This window comes from Dasypus novemcinctus, chromosome 19 (genome assembly GCF_030445035.2).
Source record: "Dasypus novemcinctus isolate mDasNov1 chromosome 19, mDasNov1.1.hap2, whole genome shotgun sequence".
Classification (NCBI taxonomy): domain Eukaryota; kingdom Metazoa; phylum Chordata; class Mammalia; order Cingulata; family Dasypodidae; genus Dasypus; species Dasypus novemcinctus.
The window spans coordinates 5061201-5074286 of record NC_080691.1 but is presented as its reverse complement, the minus strand read 5'-3'; the positions used below and the strand labels follow the sequence as shown (position 1 = coordinate 5074286).

General features: G+C 45.3%; 1 pseudogene; it reads right to left on the bottom strand.

Moving 5' to 3' along the window:
- Nucleotides 1-903: 903 nt before the first annotated feature.
- Nucleotides 904-12847, bottom strand: LOC131274682 (myotubularin-related protein 10 pseudogene; annotated as a pseudogene).
- Between the last annotated feature and the right edge of the window lie 239 nt (nt 12848-13086).

Genomic DNA, 13086 nt, shown 5'->3' with positions numbered 1-13086 from the left:
TGTTCTATCTTTAATTAAGGCTTGTTACTTTTTTTTTTATTTTTAGGCTTGTTACTTTTATTTGCAAGCTTTCACATGGTTCTTTATGCTCACCCAGAGTCTTCTTAATATCTTTTATCCTTTTAGTCTTACTTCCTTTCAATTCTTTGAATTGATTTAGGAGAATTGTGTGATTTCCATGTCTTGTCTTAAATCCCATATCTCTTCTGGAGATTTGGTTTGTTCATTTGCTTAGACAAACTCTTCCTGTTTCCTGATATGGTCTGTAATTTTTTGCTGATGTCCAGGCACCTGAATATGTTGGTGAATTTACTCTTATGGCCAGTTTTCTCTCTCTCACCTATTATTATTTTTTCACATATCTTCTTTGCTATTTGGTTCAACTTGTTCTATGTTTTTAAAAGTGCCCAGCTTAAGTGCAGATTTCCTTCTAGAAGTTAGGGTACAGGGAGATTCTGATGCAGTTTTATTCATGCAATTTCCATGCGTGCCTGTAAATGGCACTTGCCAGAGCACCTTTCAATGGAAGTGTTTATTTCAATATCTGTTTTCCTGTGTTTTGGTCTGGCCAAATCTGAGATTGGAATCAGATTGTGCTGGCTGAAGTCATTGAAGAAAACCCCCCAATCACTTTTCTTTTCCTTGTAAGAGCTCACAGGTAGGAATATGATCCTCTCTCAGTCAGCTGCAGGAAGCCAGGGGTTTTACCCCAGTTTAATGACTTGGGGTGGGGGAATGGAGCTCTTTGAGGATGCCACAAGGGTTTGGTTACTTACATTTGTAATTTTTAGGTCATCTCTCTGGCCCTCACCCTTCTGGGAATTGTGAAGCACTGTCCTGGTCTGCTGACTCCAAAATCAGACACCTTGGAGAGCTTTTGGCTCTTTCTCCATTGTTTTTGTCTCATATGATGCAATCTTCCCATAATTCTGGTTTCAGTTGTAATATTAACAGGTTTCTCCTTTGATGAAGTAATTGGTCAGTGATGGTTCCATTCTTGAAGGACAGCTATTCTCTAATTGTGGAACTGTATCTTTTCTTTGTCCATTTAAAAAATTTCATAGAGCAATTCTGTATATAAGACATGCTCTTTCTAATGTATAAGGCATTTGCAGAAAATGGTGTGATACTTCGCTGTAAACTGAAAAGACCAGTCCCAAACCAATGTGAATTTTAAGCCTGTTTCATCACCCAATTGGCTATTTTCACTTATTACAAATTCTGTGGTTTGCTTCACCCACTGGTTAGGACAGTTGAATAGGAGCATGCCTAACAGTGAGATGTGGGTACTGTTGTACAGGACCACTAAGTTAGTTTCATTAAAACTTGAACATGGCTGGATAGTAACAGTTGCCTTGTGGCATCCAAGAATTGCAAAAATAAGGGGGATTCTTTTTCTGATCTCATTAAATGGTTACATCTGTCCAGGAACTGATAGCCAGCCATGATCCACTCCTTCTGCATCAGACATGGAAATACAGAAAGTGTCCTAATGTAGGGATCCACCATCACCTGAATAAGAGAAAATATGACATAACTCAAATCTACTCATTCTCCTATGGTAGGTTTGTTTGCTTTCCAGCCTGTACATAAGTGCTACTGAATGCTTAAGGAATGCTTTTACATATTTTAACCACGTAGTACATTGAAATGAAGATGGCCATTTCAGTTAAGTTTCTTCAAAAGACTCATTAACACATAGTTGCTTAAGTTTTACAAATACCTTCTAAATTTCCTGGATATTAGACAAGGTATTATTCAATCCCAGTTTGTAAACATCACTTCTCTGTGGGTGATTTCTAGTTATTGCATTACAGATACTTTGATCAATTTTTCTCTGTTGCAACACATCTTTTGTGAGGACCATTCTCACCAAGATATGCCAATTAGGGTGGTTTCAGCACAGAAGTGGCAATCTTCCAACAAATAATGGGAAAACTACTTTAGTCTTGGTCTGCTAAAGAACTTGGCAGTACAAAGTATTCTGGAAGGCAAGTGGATATCATGCAACCCTTGTTAATGGAACAAACTCTCCACACAGAAACAACCATCCTACTGATACCTCTGTCCCTTTCTGAGTAACTTCAAACCACCAGCTCTAACACCTCCTCCTCAACCTCCTGAGGGTAGTCAATTTATTTTTTTGACTGAATTGTAGTATTTTTCCCAGAAAATTCAAATATGAAGATTAGCTGCAGGCCTGTTGGCTGGGAAGAGTGAAGTATTTGCAAGGTATACTTTTTTTAGCAGTTTTGAGACATGATTTTTCAAAGCAAAATCTGACATTCCTGGAATCTTTACAATAAATAACACTATTGGATCAAATTAGAATTTTGCTTGGGGCCTAGGACTTTCTGCTTCTTTTTGTGTTCATTTGCTGTGCAATTTGCTCAGTCCATTTCAAAGGAACATCACATTTACCAAGAAGAAAGTTTTGTCATGGAATTTCTTAAAATGGCATTGGATCACCTGGAATAAAGAAAAATTTTTAAACTTTTTAAAATTTGAATTTTATCATTCCTAAATGAACATCCACAAACAATAAGTGTATAGTAAATGTTGTGAACTTGCAAAAAACCATGCATATCATCATTCAGGGCTCCCACATATTACCCCAACACCAACACCTTGCACTGTTATGAAACAATTGTTACAAACAATGAAAAGCATCATCAAAACATTACTACTACTTATAGCCAGTATTTTACACTAGGTGTATTTTTCCCACAACCCACCTGGTTACAGACACCCTGTATTAGCATTATAAAGTTGTTATAGTTCATAGGAGAATGTTCTCATATTTGTTCAGATAACCACAGTCCAGCTTCCACCAAATGATTCATTGTGTTATACAGTCCCATGACTTTTAAAATCCATTCAGAGTGTAAACTAAGTGACTCTCATATTCATCACAGAGTTGTGCTCTCATCACCTCAATTTTCCTTACTCCAAAAAGAAAAATCTCATAACCTCTTCTACCCCCTAGAAAATAGAATATGGGTTGAGAATAGGAGCTGATTCTTAATATATGTAGAATTTTTAATAATGTTTGTTGTAATGTGTGGAAATGAATAGATTTGGTGGCAATACATTTAAATTACAGTGAGTATAACTAACACTGTTTTTTTATAAATGTGATTGTGACCAAAAGGGGTAGTCTGTGGATGTAATATTTTAATTGAAAGGAAGGTAGAGAATAATGAGGGACTGTATAATGTAGTGATTTTGGTGATGCATGAAGATTGTGGTTAATAGTGTCGTAGTAGAGAAATCGGGTGTGCGTGGTATCGAAGGCCAGGACATGAGAATACCAAGAAGGAAGTTGGTTTATTTCGACTGGCCGGGCTCGGCGGACTCTTGACCTAATAAAAACCGAGCCCCGAACAGCCTTTTCCAGACCCTTTTATACAGAGGATATAGGATTAGGAAGACTAACAGTGATGGTAAACAGACCTTTGGTTAGGTTCTTCAGTGTTTGATCTTAGTATCAGATAGGTTATTTCCTCCAGGTGAGTTACATATTCTCCACATCCAAGCCAGTTTGGATTAGCATATCTTCCACATCGTCTGGAGGCAGCCCTGAATACACACTCAGTCTCACATCCCTTCTGAACATTCAAAGACTGTAGGGCCTATATTACTTATTTGGCCATCTTGGAGACTAGGTACTCTTGGAAATAATTTTGATTTAATGCACAGGCTATATCATATTCCCCCCTTTGAGGCCAAGCTTAAGTTATTAAGCTTCGGCATCACTATTGTCTGAGTCCCTCTGGACTGGCTGGTATGTATATAGAGCCATGAGATGGGCAGCTCTTTGCCTTTTTACTACACCATTTATTAGGGTGCACATTCTGCTTATGATGAAAGGAAGGAGGCATGGAAGGATGGTGCATGCTCCTATGAAGAGGGCAACTATTCCCAATAGAAGCTTGAAATTGTCTACTATTGACTGCCAGCTTCCAAAGGGGTTATTTATATTCCAACCATTCCAGGTTTGCACTGGGACATGAGCAATTTTTACTATATTGCTTGTAATTTCATCAATAACCTTTCCAGTGTTATCTGATTCAAGGCAGCAGTTAGAGAGATTGAATTTTCCACAAACTCCCCCTTCAGCTGCCAAGAGATAGTCTAGGGCAAGACGGTTTTGATAGATAGCATTCCTGAATTTAGTTTGCTCTTGGGCTAGTAAGTTCAGTGCATGGGCAGTTTCATTAGTTATTATTTCTACCACCACTTGTAGGCGGATGATTCGGTTTAGTATATAGATAGGGGTTCGGTAACCCCACATGCCATCCTCTGCCCAAGTTGCTGGCCCATAGTATTGGATTATACGCTCAGGGGGCCATTCTTCACCTCCTCAGTAATGACAGCCCTTTTTTCCCTTATGTTTTGATACACTGGCTGGCTTAGCTCTTTCCCTTCTGTTAGGGGAATGAGGAAAAAGGAGGGTTTTATTGTACTAAGCATACAAGTTCCACACCAGTTTCATGGCAGTTCTCGGAATGCAACTTTCCCACAAATCTAGTACAAACCATTTGGGGCACTAAAGGCGCCCTTTGCAGTGGAGTTCTACACTGTGATTAAATTGGGGAAAGTACGATTTATGAGAACGAGGTTTGATTCGTTCCATGTTCCCCAAGGTTCTGTTGTATTTGTGGTATGATTTTGGAATATTCCCCCTGTACATGTTAGATTTCCAACAGCTATAGAGGAGCTTAGGCAGGCCCTTGAAGCACAATATTTTCCTATGACAGAAGTTTGTAAGGGCCACATCCTATCTCGGGGGACAGGCGGGAGGTCAGTTGCATTATATGGTTGGCTGTAATTGTATTCCATGGTCTCCCATGGCCATTGGTCTCCCATATTAGTACCGCCACATACATAACATGAGGAGATATTTAAGGCTGCGCCCACCACTTCAGCCAGGCTTATAAAGAGGTTTGTTGCTGCTTGTGGGATGGAAAAGGGCTTTTCCATTTCTTCATAAAAGGAGTGGAACACAGAATGGGCTTTACTTGTGAGTGGGTATTCTCGATACCCAACCCAGATGTAGGCTCCTGGGTCTATTTCTTTACCTTCAATGCGGAGGCCCATTTGGACTCCCTGAGTCTGCCAGGATTCAGGTTTAAGGATGGTGAGATTTAAAGGGTTACACTGACCACGTGGACAGTTAGCCGGGGCCATACCCTTGGTGAGGATAGCTGTCTGTTTAGCTATGTTTGTTTTCCAGGTGGCCCAGGTGGCACAAGACCAGTAGGGGCAGTAGTATGCACCTATGTATTTGCACCAAAAACTCCCCCCTCGGGCTGCACTTCCCATCTCTGGAGCGCACATGTACTTATTGCTATGAGTATATGTCCGCTCCCAGCTGAGCCCTCCACAATCTATGTTCCATGGTATCCCAGAGTTTATAACCTGACATGCGTCAAATAGGAGGGACACTTGTTCATTCTGGCTCATGACTGGGGTGGAGGAAAGCAGCTCCCCATTTTGATCAAGCACTCTTATTTCCCATTTACGGGAGACTGTTGGGGGTCTAGGGTCATAGCAGGTTATTTGGCCAGATGCATTACAGACGCTATAGGAGGTTCCCTGAAACTGACAGGTGGTTACCTGGCCCTTGCAGGTGTAATGACTATGATATATTAATGTGGTGTTGACATGGGCCCCTGTACGCACCTTTTGTATACATGGCTCACATTCTGTGGTGCCGACCTGGGACCAGGGGAGGGTTAAGGTTAGAAGTAGGAAAAGCAGCCGAAGGGACATTGCAGTGGACTAATCCGGATTCCTAATCTTCGGCTGTGCGTAGACCAATCAGCTTCCAGGGTGTGATTGGAGCAGAGCTCGGTGTTCCCTCCTCAATCTTCAGCCATGCGTAGACCAGTCAGCTTCTGGGGTGTGACTGGAGCAGGGCTCAGTGTTCCCCTTTTTCACAAGATGAGTTTGGTTGGGCTGTGGGTATCTGGAATACAGGTCCAGGACTCTGGGGCAGCTCGCTTGACTCGGCTATGGTGTATCCACGGGATGATTTCAGCTACCTTAACTGCAGTGGGGGTGGATAAAATGACAAGATAGGGCCCTCGCCATCGAGGAGTTAGTGGAGCTGACTTTCAGCCCTTGACCCAAACTGCATCTCCTGGCTTCTATGGGTGTACAGAGCTGCTTAAGCTAATGGGGGCCCTTTCTTGGACCCAGCGATGCAGGTTATGTAGGGTTTTTCCTAAGCTTATCATCTGCTGAACTATTGATAAGTTCCCTCTTTCTGTAAGATTCCCCTCTATATTTCTGATTAAGAGAGGAGGCCTCCCAAAGAGGATTTCATAAGGAGTTAGGCTTAGTTTTTGGCTTGGGCTGGCTCGAATTTGTAGGAGAGCACTTGGAAGTACTTGCACCCATGTTAGCCCAGTTTCTTGGCAAATCTTGGCAATATAAGTCTTTATTGAACGATTCATTCACTCTACCTTTCCTGAGCTCTGAGGATGGTAAGCAGTGTGCAGTTTCCATTGGATGCGCAGTGCCTTTGCAATCTTTTGAGTGATTTCAGAGACGAAGGCAGGTCTGTTGTCAGAGCCAATTGAGAGTGGTAGCCCATAGCGAGGGATAATTTCCCTGAGGAGAACCTTGGCTACTTCTTCAGCTTTTTCTGTTCGAGTGGGGAAGGCTTCCACCCAGCCAGAAAACGTGGAAACAAGAACTAGGAGATATTTATAGCCTCCAGATCGTGGCATTTCAGTGAAACCAACTACTAGATCTTTGAGGGGCATACTACCAATTCTCTGGACCCCTGGGGCTGTTGTGGGACCCTGGTGAGGGTTATTCTTTGCACATGTCACACATCATTGGCATACAGCATGGGTGATAGTGACTAGTCTTGGGATGTAAAAGAATCTTTCTAACACTTCCTTAAGATGAGTTTTTCCCAAGTGTGTGTTCTCATGGTAGTCTTGAACTACAGCTCCTGCTAATATTTGTGGCACAACTATTCTGTGATCAGGCAATGTCCACCATCCATTTTCCCCTTGTGTCCCGCCCTCAGAGAGTATCCACTCTCTCTCAGCTTGAGTATATTGTGGCTCTCGGTGACTCAGAGGCTGCGGGGTGAGAGCAGGCAGTGTATGCTGGATGTTCTGATAATTAAGGGGTTGAGGAATGAGAGCAGCGGCCCGGTTTTCAGATAGGGATCCCTCCTGTGCCACTCTTTTTGCTTCAGCGTCTGCCCTCTGATTTCCCTGGGCAATGGGGCTGTGGCTTGTCTGGTGTCCCTTACAGTGCATTACAGGTACTTTGGCAGGCTCCCAAACTGCATCTAGTAGCTCCAGAATCTGTGTGTCATATTTAATGCTCTTGCCTCCCGAGTTAATGAGTTCCTTTTGTTTATATAAGGCTCCATGCGCATGCAGGGTAAGAAAGGCATATTTGGAGTCTGTGTAGATGTTAACCTTGGCTCCGGCTGCAAGTTGCAAGGCTCAGGTGAGGGCAATGAGTTCAGCTTTTTGTGCTGATGTGTTATGTGGGAGGCGCTGCACCTCTACTGTGGTCTCAGATGTTACTACAGCATATCCTGCTCATCGATTGCTGCCCTGCATAAAGCTACTCCCATCTGTAAAAAACTCCATGTCAGGATTTGCCAATGGCTGGTCTTGAAGGTCTGGCTGGCTGGAATATACTTCTTGCAATGTTTCCAGGCAGTTATGGGCTGGAACCCCTGGCTCTACGGGTAGCAGGGTGGCTGCATTTAGGGTTTTTACAAGTTCCAGCTGGATGGATGGGTTTTCACATAATAGGGTCTGATATTTAACCAGGTGGCTGTTAGTAAGCCAATGTGTTCCTTTGGCTTCTAAGATTGTGACTACTGCATGTGGAACCCGGACAATAATAGGCTGCCCAAGAGTTAATTTTATAGCTTCTACTGTAAGCATGGCTGCAGCCGCTACAGCTTGCAAACATGAGGGCCATCCCTGGGCTACAGTGTCCAGTTGTTTAGATAAATACGCTACAGGTCTTTGCCAGGAACCGAGGTATTGAGTGAGTACTCCTACTGCTATGCTTTGGCGGTTGTGAACATAGAGGTAGAACGGTTTACTGAGATCCGGAAGTCCGAGACTCGGTGCTTCCATTAGAGCTTGTTTGAGAGCAGTGAAAGCATTTTTTCTGTGGGCTTTCCCAGAGCAGGGAATCCCTATCTCCCCCCTTTGTGGCTTCATATAAAGGGCGCGTGAGGACCCCAAAATTGGGGATCCAATTGCGGCAGAATCCAGCTGCCCCAAGGAACTCTCGCAGCTTCCGGCGAGAATTGGGCTCAGGCAGACTACAGATCGCTTCCTTTCTTTCAAGTCCTAATTCACGGCGCCCCTGTGTTATTTTGTAACCTAGATATTTGGCCTGAGGTAGGCAGATTTGGGCCTTTTTCTTAGACACCCGATAGCCCTTCTGCTGTAGATGTTTTAAAAGAGCATGGGTTCCACCAGCACAGTCCTGATAGGTGGAACTTCTGAGAATGAGGTCATCTACATACTGGAGAAGAAAACAGTTATGGCTTTCTGCCTTAAAGGATTTGAGATCGCTGGCCAGGGCTTGTCCAAAAATAGTGGGTGTATTTTTAAATCCCTGAGGCAATCGCGTCCATGTCAGCTGCTGCTTTTCACCTGAATTTGGATTTTCCCATGTAAAGGCAAAAATCGGCTGACTCCTTGGTTTTACCCTAATGCAGAAGAAAGCGTCCTTAAGATCTAGGCATGAAAAGTAGATTGCTGATGCGGGTATTAAGCTGAGCAGAGTATAAGGATTAGAAACTGCAGAATGAAGGGCTACTACTGCCAAATTAACTGCTCGTACGTCCTGGACTGGGTGGTAATCTCCATCAGGCTTTTTAACTGGGAAGAGAGGGGTGTTCCATGGAGACTGGCATGGCTTCACTATGCCCTCACTCAGCAATTTCTGAATATGTAGCTGGACCCTTTCTTGCGCTTCGCGTGGAACTGGATACTGCCTTATGCTTAGTGGACTGGCTGTAGGCTTTATTTCAATAATAATTGGAGGAATGTCATGTGCCATCCCCATCGGGTTCCCCTCTGCCCATACTTCAGGCACATCTTCAAAGGGGAGCTGTATGGCCATGGATTTTCCAGTTTCACTGAGGCAAAATAGTCTCCATTCCTCCTGCAGAGGAAGGGTTAGCACTACCTTCGAGGGTCTTGTGGCCCCAAGGTCAGTGTGGATCGCCCTGTGGCACTAAAGGTAATTTGAGCCTGTAGTTTTGACAGCAGATCTCCACCCAGGAGGGGGACTGGGCACTCCAGAAGATAGAGGAATTCGTGAGTGACCTCCCTTCCCCCAATGTTGCAGGTCCTGGCTTGAAGGAAAGGCCGTTGGGCACTTTTGCCAGTTGCCCCTACGATAGTGGCTTGTCTTTTTGATAGAGGCCCAACTGGCTTGGTCATTACAGAATGTTGAGCCCCAGTGTCAACCATCATATATACGGTGTGGCCCCCAATTTGAACTCCGACCATAGGCTCCTTGGGGCCAAGGGAATAGGAGCCCGGTCTGTCCTAATAATCTCTATCAGAGTCCTCCATTCCTGCCAGCCCAATGATCTGATTTGCAGGTTTCTTCTCTGAACCTTTACGGTCCCAGAGTTTGGGTTGTGATACCCCACTGGCCTTTGCAGTATGCACACTGATTTCACCCTAGACGTGGGCCTTTCCCTCTCCTTGGGGCTGGGGCTTGCCAAGTTACCTTCCTTGTCACAGGAATGGACTTTTCCACTATGGCTGCCACCAGAAAATCTGCCTTTTTCCTCATCTTCCTAATTTCTTCCCTTTTTGTTTCTTCATCACGGTTGACATAGACCTTAGTAGCTACTTCCATGAGCTGAGAGATATTCATTCCAGCAAACCCATCTAATTTCTGCAGCTTTCTCCAGATGTCAGCCTGTGACTGGGCAACAAATGCTGCATTTACCATTGTTTGGCTCTCAGGAGCATCTGGGTTAAAGGGCGTGTATACAAGGAACGCCTCACACAGTCTCTCATAGAATTGAGCAGGACTCTCATCTAGAGCCTGTAGAATTTGACTGGTCTTTGCCATATTCACTGCCTTGCGGCTCCCCGCCTTGAATCCTTCAACTAATGCCCTATGGAATATCTCTAGTCGGTTGAGCCCTACAGCGCTATTTGGATCCCACAGGGGGTCCTCCTCTGGAAACTGCAAGTGGGCATATTGATCACTGTCCAAAGTTCCCTCAGGTGGGTGCTCTCTAAGCCAGGTTAGCGCTCCCTGTGTGACCCGCCTTCTCTCCTCAAAGTTCAATAAAGTCATTATAAGTTGTTTACAATCAGCACAGGTGGGTCTGTGGGTCTGTATGATGGACTGGAAAAGGTCTGTCATGGCCTGAGGCTTCTCTGAAAATGGTGGGGTGTGGCTTTTCCAGTTAAAGAGATCTGTTGTTGTAAAGGGCTGAAAGATGAATGTCCGGCTTCCCCCCTGAACCCCGTCATCTGCATCGTAAAAGATTGGGGCCCGGGTTTCACAGAGCAGGAACTGGAAACCAGCCTTTTTCATTGCTCCCTCTGCCCCCGGGGCTCCCTGTGGTTTGAGCTGTAATCTCTTAGCATCTCCTCCCTGACCGTTGGGAAGCCTTGCGGCTACATTGCTAGCAGCAACCAGTTCTAAAGGCAGCTGGTTTGCATTTTCCCTTGCTGAAGGTGCCAAGGACCGCTGCGGAGATGGTAAAAGCTGCTGTGGGGATGGTGTAGGGCTCTCAGGTGCAGATGACGATAAAGGCAACTGTGGGGATAGTATAGGTGCCTTCTCTGATGGTGACAAAAGCAGAGGTGGGGGTGGTGATAAAAGCAGCGGTGGGGATGGTGTGGATATCACACTTTCCTGTGCGGATGACGACTGTGGGTCACTGCTTAGGGAGACTAGCTCATTTTCACTCCTTAGTATCGCTGGGGCGGGAGTCATTGCATAAGGTGGAGGAAATGCAAATTCATCTGGCCCTTCCAAAATGGGCAGATTAGCACTGGACTTGGGATGCACTTCCTCTGTGCCCTTTGCAAGGTGATTGTTTGGTCTGGTCCCTGGGACAGCACTCCTCGGTTTCTGTATTAAGCAAATTCTAGCTTCCTTAGTCATGCACTTCCTTAACCAAGGCGGGCTTTGGCTCACAGCATTTTCCCAAGCATCAATGTAGGGGAATTGGTCTGGATGCCCTGGATTTCCAGTCACTGCGTCGTGGACTCTATGGATGATCCAGGGATCCAAAGTGCCCTCCTGGGGCCAGCCCACGCCGAAAGTTGGCCATTCTAACTCACAAAGCATCCTAAGCTTTCCTGGCTGAAACCTTATGCCGTACATCTCTCCCTGGAATGCACGGGGGAAGTTTTCCAGCATACATTCTAACAGGGTTTTACTGTGTGTGTTTCCCATTTCCACCCTGTGCCGGCGGTGTACAACAGTCACTCAAGCCTTTCGCTTCGTCCGTCTCTGGCCGCGTCCCTCGCAGGAACTTTTGGTGCCTCTTAACCTTAGCGGATTGGTATAAGCCCCCGATATGGAAGAGGGTCCCTTTGCAGGGACCCCCCAGACCGCCCTTGATCGTATGAGGTCACCACGGAACCGCGGATCGGGACTCCGCACTCGCGCCACAGAAGCAATTTTCTGCGTCTCACTCAGTCGCCACAAGCACATGCACACAGCCACCCCCCTTTCCTTTCTTCGGACTTGGAGAGGAGATGGCTTCCTCCTGTATTCTCAGGAGTACTAGGGCCTCCTCTTTGAGAGTTGATCAGACTCCCTCCTAATTTCAGAATTAGGCCTTCCCTGCACTATGCCCCCGGGGGTCTTACCAATCCAACGTGTGGAGCTCCTTGCTTCGTTCTCAGGGTCTCTCAAACCTCCCGGTGTCCCTGGCTCCTCCGGAAGGGCTCCAGCAAAGACTGCAACCTCTTTCTGGACTCAAATGGGGTGTCCAGGGGCGCCCAGGGCTGGGCTTCACCCGGGCCCTCCCGGCCTCCCTGGAGACGTCCGGTAGGGGCAAACAACTGTTGCCGCCTCTGACCTTCTCAGTGCATCCCACCAGAGTCACCAAAAATGTAGTAGAGAAATCGGGTGTGCGCGGTATCGAAGGCCAGAACACGAGAATACTGAGAAGGAAGTTGGTTTATTTGGACCGGCCGGGCTTGGCGGACTCTTGTCCTAATAAAAACTGAGCCCCGAACAGCCTTTTCCAGACCCTTTTATACAGAGGATATAGGATTAGGAAGACTAACAGTGATGGTAAACAGACCTTTGGTTAGGTTCTTCAGTGTTTGATCTTAGTATCAGATAGGTTATTTCCTCCAGGTGAGTTACATATTCTCCACATCCAAGCCAGTTTGGATTAGCATATCTTCCACATCGTCTGGAGGCAGCCCTGAATACACACTCAGTCTCATATCCCTTCTGAACATTCAAAGACTGTAGGGCCTATATTACTTATTTGGCCATCTTGGAGACTAGGTACTCTTGGAAATAATTTTGATTTAATGCACAGGCTATATCAGTGTAAGAATATTCTTTTATGAAGTGTTAATAAAGGAAAATTTAAAATTACTGCCTATCAGCTTTCCCCACAAATCATATTGAATTGTATCTGTTACAATGCATTTTTGTACAAAATTGACTTCATTTATGGCAATTCTCCTGTTAAAAGAACTGGATTAAGTTTTATAATATTTGGTTGCAAATTAAATTTATCATCAACCTGGGTCAGTAGCAGGACATAGGATCTGAATGTGGGTCTGGGCAGCTTGAAGGAGAATGTCCTGCCCCCACCTATTCTCCTAGGATCTGGCATTACCAGTGGCAGCACTGGGGCCACCCAATACCTCCAGACACCTCTGGGCATTGGGCTCCAGGTGCTGAAGTTCTAGGTCTGCCTGGAACCTGGATGGGAAGACTGACATGCCAGTTGTGAACAAGCAACTGCCCAAGTAAGGAGCAGGGTACAGGGAAGTCCTATGATTGTGCAGGGGCCCACTACCAGAAGGGGCCCACCACTCCATCACAAGAGACTGCACACACAGGGCCTGTGAC